The sequence below is a fragment of the Lolium perenne genome, chromosome 7, assembly GCF_019359855.2.
Source record: "Lolium perenne isolate Kyuss_39 chromosome 7, Kyuss_2.0, whole genome shotgun sequence".
In the NCBI taxonomy this organism is placed as follows: domain Eukaryota; kingdom Viridiplantae; phylum Streptophyta; class Magnoliopsida; order Poales; family Poaceae; genus Lolium; species Lolium perenne.
The window spans coordinates 161289120-161300044 of NC_067250.2; positions in this window are offsets into that span (position 1 = coordinate 161289120).

The following is a 10925-nucleotide window of genomic DNA, read 5'->3' on the forward strand; positions in this document are numbered from 1 at the left end:
GTAGAGCTCGTCGATGTCGTCCTCAAGGTGGTGCTCCACCATGTCGTCCATGCTTGAGGAGCCATTGTCGATGTAGAGCTCCTCGATGTCGGTCATGTCGGTGATGCTCGCGGAGCCATAGTCGGTGTCGAGCTCCACATGTTCCTCCACATCCGCGGTGCTTGAAGAGGTATCCTCCTCGAAGTGCTCCGTGTACTCCTCCGTATCTTCTTCGTCGCTATACATGTTAGCATGACAAGATCTATATGGTGTATGTTAGTGGAAGGAGACTACCTCGCACTCTTACCAAGGTAAGATAGTATTGAGGCAATCCACCAAACCGAAAGCAAGATCAAGTGTATCGGGAACACACGCAAAACCACACGCAAAAGCTAGCAAATATGGTGGTAGGTGAGTGTGGTGGAAAGCCAAAAGACGAAATCCGAAATCAAGTTTGTTGTTAAGAGTGGGTGAAGTCCAACGAAATCAAATGTCAAAGCGATGATCACTAGAAACACGGAAAAGATATGGAACACACACACGAGATGAACGGGGTTAGTGCGACCAAAAAGTGAGCGGAAAAGTGTATGAAGCCCTTAAGCAAGGGTGCTCGATGTCACACTAACACAAGAAGAGATCAAAGCTTTGGTTGCAACGAAGAGACAACAAGATTTACACGCGGCCTCTCTTCTCTTTTTCTCTCTTTTGCTTAAAAGCTTTTCCCTCTTTTGTATTTGGTGGCACTTGCACTCTTTTGTATCTATGGTGGCGCTTTGTACACTTTGGTATGTATGATGACACTATGCACACTTGTGCTCTTTTTGTATTTTGGCGGCTTTTTCTCGCACTATGTTAGCGTTAGCTCGCTTTTGCTATCTTGCCACACGAGTTTTGCTTAGAAGCTTTACTCCACACGACACACACACCTCACAATCGGGGCCACGTGCAATGTCTCGCAACACTCGATAAGCAATGCTCGTAGGATAGATCGCAAAAGGAAGAGGGGCTACACGGTGGGGAGCAAGTTATACCTAGATGAAAAGTTAGGCGGTGTCGTAACACACAACTTGCGAGGATGGCGACGATGGTGTCGTAGTTGCGCCGGAGTCCGGGGTGCCGAAGGTGTCGCCGCGGTGTTGATGTAGACGCGGAAGCTCGAAAGACAATCCTTGCACTCCAAAACGGAAACCGGGCAAAATAAGTCAATGCCCGAAAATTTGGGTCACGACGAGCGATCGAAGGTGTCAAAATTTTGGAGTCGGAAAATTTCGGAAACGGTGTCAAAATTAGAGTTAAGATGAAAGGGGGTAACTGTGAAAGTTTGGGGTCAAACGGGCGCCGGAAAGTTGTCACAATTTGGAGCAAAAAGTGGAGTCAAAATGGGCGAAAACTGGGTCAAACCCGGTCCAGAACCCGGTCAAACCGGACCTGGGACCGGCCGGCCCGGTCCAGAACCGGATCTGGAACCGGATGGGCCCCTGGACTTGGTCCGGATGGCACCGGTCTGAGACCCGGTTGCAGACCGGACGGCCCGGTCAGAAATCCGGTCTGACCGGATTTTGCGCTGGCCGAGGCGAGCAGATGCGTGCGACGGCTTGGTGGTTTGCGCGTGTATGCGGAATCAGAGGAGCGGAGGGCGCGCGAGGCAAGTTTGGAGATGCAGCAAGCGAGCGGCGGCTGGCTGGTGGCGTGCGCGCGTGGAGATCAGAGCGTGGCGGCGCAGATGGAGGCAGGCGAGCGCGGGCGATTGCTGGCTGCGCTGCAGCACGGGCGGGCGGCCGATGTGGCGTGCGGCCTGCTGCAGGCTTGGAGGCGAGCGGGGGCTGGCGGCGGTGGTGGGCCACGCGGGGGCCTGTGCGCTGCGCGCGGGCGGGAGGAGCTGGGCCCAAGTGGGGCGGTGGCCAGGCGCGGGCGTTGCTCGCGTGGAAGGTGAGCGGAGGCGCTGCGGCCTGGTGGTCGAGCTGGCGTGTGCTGCGGCGAGCGATGGCTGAGGCCTGGGCGCTGGTGGTGGGTCAGGGGCGGCGGGGTGCGAGCGGGATGGGCCAGGCTGGCTCTGTGCGCGCGTGGAGGCAAGCGGAGAGGAAAATCGTGCGGGTTTGGAAGGAGATGGTTGACCACGATTTGTTCTTCACGCGTATGAACTGCTCCTCTGTTCTTCACGGGAACCGCACGAAAACTGCTCAGATTTGCTCAAAATCGGATGGAATCGAAGGGGAAAAGATGGGGGATTGATAGATCAAGCACTCCAACACCAAATCCGTGGACCAAAACCACTCAAAACGCAACGAAATCGCAGATCCGTCCAAAGGCAAATTAGGGCTATTTTTTGGGGCAATTTTTTGGGAAAAATTTTGGGCGAAAATGGAGAGATTCAAGGGTCAAATCCGCGGAAACCAAAGGCTGCTGATACCATATGATGAGGTCTAAGACCCCGTGTGTGGCCCGATCTCGCGGATTGACTTCGAAACCAAGAGGGGAGATGGGAAAACGCGAGGAACACGAAGAACACGATGAACACGAGGAACTCCGAGACTCACGCACGCACACCAACCCGATACACCCGATACTTACCCCCGTGGCTCGATGGACCACGCCAATAGAATCACCCGGAAGAGGCACGCGGCAGAATTCCCGGTGAGAGATTGGTGTTGGAGAAAAGGGGATTGATGAGGGAGAGAGAGTAGCTTGTACTAGAATCTCACTCAACAATAACCAAATCAACAACAAGGATGGCCTTGATTACAGAGGGATGATACCCAAGGGAGACTAAGCTCAAAGTTAGGTTTGAGTTCAAAACAAGTCTAAAGAGGTAAGGGGGGTGTCTTGGGTCTATATATAGGCCTACAAGACAACACATGGCGAAAAGGTACATAAGTGGGTAACTTAGGCAGTTTGGTGGGTAGTTCCCGTCGGATCCGGTCTGGGGCCGGTCAGACCGGGCCTGGGACCGGGCGGTCCGGTTATGGAGCCGGTCGACCGGTCGCCAACCGGGCAGGTCGGTCTGGGGCCCGGTCGGACCGGACTCTGGGCCGGCTGGGCCTCCTCCTCCCTCTTCCTTCTTCTCTTCTTCTTCTTCCTTCTTCCTTCTTCCTTGCACCATGATGAATGGCTCCTCTTCCCTTCCCTCGCTTCCTTGCACCATGGGTGTTCCTCCTCTCCGGTTCCTCGATGATTCTTGTACCTAATGATATGTAGCACACCGATATGAGGTAGCATTCCATTCAAGGTATTGACGAGGTCGAGTATCGAGAGGAAGGAGTTCACCTTGTCGCGTGTAGCGTGGTTTAGGGTTGAAGGTCCACTTGGGGGACTCTTTGGCCATGGTGTAGCGTCGACGATAGGCGGGGTTGCACTTGACGGTCTTGAGGCGGAGGTGTCCGAAAGCCACCCCGCATCATTGGGGTTGGAGAGGAAGAGCTTGGTGAGGGAGAGAGAGTAACTTGTACTAGAATCTCACTCAACAAGATCAAAGTCAACAACCAAGGTGCCTTGATTAGAGAGGGATGATACCCAAGGGAGACTAAGCTCAAAGGTAGGTTTGAGTTCAAAACAAGTCTAAGGGGTAAGGAAGGGGTCCAGGCTACTTATATAGGCACACATGGCCAGCAAGGGCGATGATAAGGGGTTGCCCGATCTTCTCAGTAAGCGACGGGTGGTGATGAACACACGATGGTAGCAGCGGATGGAATCGATGATGATGAGGAGGATAACTTGTATGACGCCGACGAAGTCTCTCGATTGATTCCTGATGCCAATGCAACAGCTCTCAACCCTGCAAGATATTCGCAACTCCACACACTTGCGCACGTAGCCGCCGACCACGAAGCGGTAGATTGCAATCTTCTAATCCCCAATGGAACAGCAGATCACACAAACTTTCAGTAGCATAAAACTCCAGATCGCAACGAATTGGAGAGTTGGGGAACAATAGTTTTGCTTAGCAAACAACTATGAACTAGGGTTTATCTTAAACGTGGTCTAAAGCAGCTAGGGGGTCGTCCAAGGCACTTATATAGGCGTCCGGGACGAGTTCTGGTCGAAAAGATACAAAGAAAACCGACCCAGAATAGATCTGGTCGAGACAGACTCGGACTGGTCCGGTCTGGAATCCGGTCAACCGGGCCAGTGACCGGGCTGCCTGGCATAGAACCCGGTCAACCGGGCCAGTGACCGGGCGGCCTGGCATAGAACCCGGTCAACCGGGCGGCAAACCGGAAAGTTCGCAAAAATCCGGTTTTTGCCCGGTACGATAAATCCCATCCGGTTGGCGCCCGGTCAACCGGGCCAGGGACCGGGCGGGCCGGTCCGGAGGCCGGTCTAACCGGGTGCTGGACCGGCCTGGACGTCGTCTTCTCCTCTCGCGCCTTCCTCCCGCTCCTCCCTCGCGCGACCATGAGATATCTTCATGTCCAGCTCCATGTCCAGCTTCACGTCCATCTTGACGTCCGTCTTCATGTCCAGCTGCTTCTCTACTCCTCGTGCAATGCTCGTCTCCTCTTGATACCTGATGATACATAAGTAATAGGATTTAGGTAGTATAAAATTCTCATCAATCAAAGTATCGTTTAGGAACAAGTTCACCTGTTGTTTAAGTAGCTTCGCACGAGCTCTTGTAATTGGACCAATCCGAACTTCATCGGACTTGAGCTTCACAGCAGGTTCATCTTCATTCATCAATGACGGAGGTAGTGGTGTAGTAGGGATGTCCTCATCATCTCCCCCCCCTTCAAAAGGCGTCGACCCCGACGCTCCAAGGTCTTCTCCGTCATATGGTGTCAAATCAGCAACATTGAAAGAATTACTGACACCAAACTCATCAACTGGAAGATCTATCGAGTATGCATTATCATTGATCTTGGCAAGCACTTTGTAAGGACCAGCACCACGAGGCTTCAACTTATACTTCCGTAGCTTCGGGAACCTATCCTTGCGAAAATGTACCCAGACCATATCACCAGGCTTGAACAACATCTCTTTGCGCTTCTTATTCATCCTTGCAGCATTGCTCTTGCCTTTCTTTTCTATCAACTCTTTAGTCTTCACATGGATCTTACGCACAAAATCTGCCCTCTTGGATGCCTCCATATTAACTCTCTCATGTATGGGCAAAGGCAACAAGTCAAGTGGAGTAATGGGTTTGAAACCATACACCACCTCAAAAGGACACAGCTCCGTGGTAGAGTGTACCGCCCTGTTGTAAGCAAACTCCACATGCGGCAAACACTCTTCCCACTCCTTCAGGTTCTTCTTGATCATGGATCTCAACAGTTGTGACAAGGTTCGATTCACCACTTCAGTTTGACCATCAGTTTGGGGATGACAAGTAGTACTGAACAATAGCTTTGTCCCCAGCTTTCCCCAAAGTGTCTTCCAGAAGTAGCTCATGAACTTCACATCACGATCAGAAACAATAGTCTTCGGAACTCCATGTAGTCGAACAATCTCCCTGAAAAACAGGTTAGCAATATGCGACGCATCGTCGCTTTTGTGGCAGGCAATAAAGTGTGACATTTTAGAAAATCTGTCTACTACCACAAATATAGAATCATGGCCTCTCTTAGTACGCGGCAAACCCAACACAAAATCCATACTAATATCCTCCCAAGGTGTAGTAGGTGCCGGTAACGGAGTATACAAACCGTGAGGCTTCAGCTTGGACTTGGACTTGTTGCAAGTAATGCACCTCTTCACATACCTGTCCACATCCCGCCTCATCTTTGGCCAATAAAAATGATCAGCGAGCATGAGTAGCGTCTTCTCACGCCCAAAGTGACCCATCAAACCTCCAGCATGTGATTCCTGCAATAAGAGCAAACGCACAGACGATTCTGGAACACATAGTTTGTTAGCTCTAAACAAGAACCCATCGTGTATGTGATACTTTTCCCATGCTTTACCAATAACACACAAGCGGTATGGTTCAGCAAAATCATAATCAGTCGCATATAAATCACATAACACCTCTAATCCAGGAATTTTAACATCAAGATGGGTTAATAGCATAGTCTTCCTAGACAGAGCATCAGCAACAATATTATCTTTTCCCTTCTTATGCTTAATAATGTACGGAAAAGACTCAATAAACTCAACCCACTTAGCAAGACGCCTATGCAAAGTAGATTGGGCTTTCAGATATTTCAAAGCTTCATGATCAGAATGTATGATAAATTCTTTTGGCCACAAATAATGTTGCCAAACCTCAAGAACTCTAATTAAAGCATACAATTCTTTATCATATATTGGATAGTTCAACTTAGCACCAGAAAGTTTCTCAGAAAAATATGCAATGGGGCGACCCTCTTGCATCAACACACCACCAATTCCAATACCACTAGCATCACATTCAATCTCAAATTGCTTATTGAAATCAGGAAGTGCAAGCAACGGTGCAGAAGTTAACAATCGTTTCAGTTCATCAAAAGCATGATCTTGGGCAACGCCCCACTCAAAGACAACACCCTTTTTAGTCAATTCATTCAAAGGTGCAGCAATAGTAGAAAAATTGGGCACAAAACGGCGATAAAACCCAGCTAGACCATGAAAACTTCTAACTTGACTCACATTCATGGGAGTAGGCCAATTTTGAATAGCTTCAATTTTAGACACATCTACTTCTACTCCATGCTTAGAGACAACATAACCCAGAAATATGACCTTATCTTTGCAAAATGTGCACTTCTCAAGATTACCATAGAGTTTACTATCACGCAACACTTGCAAAACATGTCGAATATGTATAATATGATCAGATTCATTGCGGCTGTAGATTAATATATCATCAAAATATACAACCACAAACTTGCCAATAAAATCACGCAAAACATGGTTCATCAGTCTCATGAAAGTACTAGGTGCATTAGTCAAACCAAAAGGCATTACTAACCACTCATATAAACCAAATTTTGTTTTAAAGGCGGTTTTCCACTCATCCCCTTCTTTCATCCTAATTTGATGATAACCACTACGCAAATCAATTTTAGTGAAAACAGCAGCACCACTCAATTCATCTAGCATATCCTCTAAACGGGGAATAGGATGACGATATCGAATAGTAATGTTGTTTATCGCTCTACAATCTACGCACATACGCCATGTACCATCTTTCTTAGGAACAAGAATAACAGGAACAGCACAAGGACTAAGGCTTATGCGGATATAACCTTTGTCGAGTAGCGCTTGTACTTGCTTCTGTATCTCCTTCGTCTCTTCGGGATTCGTTCTATATGGCGCCCTATTGGGCAGCGATGCTCCGGGGATCAAGTCAATTTGATGCTCAATACCTCGCAATGGTGGAAGTCCTGCGGGTACCTCTTCCGGAAACACGTCGCTGAATTCCTGCAAAACATTAGAAACACCAAGAGGAAGAGGGGTCATGTCGTTAGAAACCAAAACCGTACCCTTGTACATGAGCACAATAGGCATGGCTGTAGGATCCTCACAAAATTCTCTCATGTCTTGTTTGGTGGCTAATGAGACTAAGGAATTCACTCTCTCACTTTTCGTTATATCACTCACGGCATTACAATTCTCTCGCCTATCTATGGACGCATCCTCCAAGTTTACTTCAATCTTCTGACGAGACTCATTGACAATTTGCTGTGGTGACATAGGCTGTAAGTTAATTTTCTTGCCCTTGAACTCCAAGTGATATGTATTGGCGCGGCCATTGTGTTGCACCGAACGGTCATAGAGCCATGGCCGGCCCAACAGCAGGTGACAAACCGTCATAGGAACCACATCAAAATCAATGGAATCCTTATACGGTCCAATCTCAAAATCAACTCGCACCATGTGGCTCACCTTCATCTCACCATTATTGCTCAACCACTGAATATAATATGGATGCGGGTGCGGTAGATACTTCAGTTTCAGCTTGGCACATAACTCTTTGCTTGCTAGATTGCGACAACTTCCGCCATCAATAATGACCTTGCAAGCTTTATCAGGACCAACTAGTGCCTTTGTTTGGAACAAATTACAGCGCTGTGTAGATACACTTGACTGCACATTAAGAACACGCTGCGAGACAACAATAGTTTGAGCTTCAGAAGGAAAAGCATCATAACCATCACTATCATAATCATCCTCATCTGGAGCATTTGGATCAACATCATCTCCAGTTTCATACTCATTGTCCTCATTAATTATCATAACTTTACGATTAGGACAATCCTTCTTGAAGTGACCCTTGCCACCACATGTATGACAAACCATATCACGGTTGCGCGCTGTCGACATGTTAGAACTAGTTCCACTTGCTGCAGGAGCGGGCTTCTTTGTGTTGGTGACACTAGAGACCGGCTTGCTAGACGAAGTAGGAACATCTGCAGGGCGCGAAGATGGCGCCATGGAGGGCGGCGCGCGGGGTGTGTAGCGCCCAGCGCCTGTAGCACGGCCCTTCATTTGCAGTTCTTCAGCCAACTGTGACTCAGCTTCTCTTGCATGATGTAGTAGCTCATTCATAGTAGATGATGTAGCCCCGGTCACCGACGTCGCTACACCAAGACCAACAAGTCCCCCTAGTGGACCGATGACACGAGCCCGAGTCAAAGCTCTTCATGATGAGGTGAACTCGCTCCTCACCACCCTTGATCTTGGTACCCCTTTGGATGGATTGCTACCTCATGCCGACGTGCTATGTGTCATTAGGTACAAGGCGCGTCAAGACCACGGAGAGGAGAAGACGCCAAGGTCAAGGGAAGGAGAGAAGCAACTGGACATGGAGATGATCATGAAGCCGAAGCCGACGTCGCACGAAGCGCTCCAAGGAAGAGACGGACGCTGGCCGGTCCAGGACCCGGTCAGACCGGACCTACAACCGGACGCCCCGGTCATAGGCCCGGTCGACCGGGCGCAAACCGGGCCAGCTCCCTCGTGCCGGGACGGCAGCCGGACCCAGGACCGGAAACCGCGGTTTCCGGTTTGCGCCCGGTCGACCGGACCCATGACCGGACGGCCAGTCCACGGGCCCGGTCAGACCGGCCCCAAACCGGACAGCCCGGTCCCAGGCCCGGTCCGACCGGCCCCAAACCGGACCTGACGAGAATGCCCCACCAAACTGCCTTAACTTATCCATTCGCGTACCTGTTCGCCCTTGCTGGCCGTGTATGACTATATAAGTAGCTGGAACCCCTCATTAGCTCTTTAGACTTGTTTTGAACTCAAACCTAATTTTGAGCTTAGTCTCCCTTGGGTATCATCCCTCTGTAATCAAGGCCATCCTTGTTGTTGATTTGGATATTGTTGAGTGAGATTCTAGTACAAGCTACTCTCTCTCCCTCACCAATCCCCTTTTCTCCAACACCAATCTCTCACCGGGAATTCTGCCGCGTGCCTCTTCCGGGTGATTCTATTGGCGTGGTCCATCGAGCCACGGGGGTAAGTATCGGGTGTATCGGGTTGGTGTGCGTGCGTGAGTCTCGGAGTTCCTCGTGTTCGTCGTGTTCTTCGTGTTCCTCGCGTTTTCCCATCTCCCCTCTTGGTTTCGAAGTCAATCCGCGAGATCGGGCCACACACGGGGTCTTAGACCTCATCATATGGTATCAGCAGCTCTTGGTTACCGCGGATTTGACCTCCCACCCACCCGATTTCGTTCCTAGAAAATTTTCCAAAAAATAGCCCTATATTGCCTCTTGACCGATCTGTGATTTGGTTGCGTTTTGAGTGGTTTTGGTCCGTGGATCTGGTGTTGTTGTGCTTGATCTACTATTTCCCCAACTTTTAGCCTCCAATTCCATCGTTTCCCTTCGATTTGGTCGATTTGGCTTGGTTTTCGTGAAGAACAGGAGAGAGAAAGCTTCATCCCGCGAAACCCGGTTTCGGCCCCGGTCAACCGGGCCACAGACCGGACGAGCCAGCACAGAACCCGGTCGACCGGGCGGCAACCGGACAGGCCGGTCCAGGAGCCGGTCCAACCGGACCCCGCAGGCGCATCTTCGCGCCTTCCTTCGACCTCGACTTCCGGCGATCTCCACCACCACCACCACTACCACCACCATCATCGCAGGTATAACTTGCAGGTCACCTTGTAACCCCTCTTCCTTTTGCGATCTATCCCATCGAGCATTGCTTGTTTAGTGTTGCGAGACATTGCACGTGGCCCCGCATTGTGAGGTGTGTGTGTCGCGTTGAGTAAGGCACCCAAGCAAACACTCGTGTGGCAAGATAGCAAAAGCGAGGCTAACGCTAACATAGTGCGTCAAAAAGCCCCAAAAACATAAAAAGAGTGCGAGTAGCACCATACATCCATACATCCATACGCCCATACATACAAAGTGTCCACGTGCCACCAAAGATACAAACGAGTGCAAGTGCCGCCATATACAAAAGAGAAAAAGCTTTTAAGCAAAGAGAGATAGGAGAAGAGAGGCCGCGTGTGAATCTTGTTGTCTCTTCCTTTGCAACCAAAGCTTTGGCTCTCCTTGTGTTAGTGTGACACCGAGCACTTATACATACACTTTTCCGCTCACTTTTGGTTGCACTAACCCCGTTTATCTCGTGTGTGTGTTCCACAACTTTTTCCGTGTTTATAGTGATCTTCACATTGACATTTGGATTTTTGGACCTCACCCACTTTTGACAACATACTCGATCTTGGATTTGTCTTTTGGCTTTCCACAACACTCGCCTAACACCATATTTGCTAGCTTTTGCGTGTGGTTTTGCGTGTGTTCCCGATACACTTGATCTTGCTTTCGGTTTGGTGGATTGCCTCAATACTATCTTACCTTGGTAAGAGTGCGAGGTAGTCTCCTTCCACTAACATACACAACATAGTTCTTGTCTTTCCATCATGGATAGGAACGGAGATACCAATAGGGATGAAGAGATCCTTCGCAACACCGAGAGGTTGGCTACTCAACACAACCTATGGACGCAACGACAAGAGTTCAAGGAGCAACTCTCCCTCTTCGAGACGCGCATCGATGAGCAATACGATGAAGTGG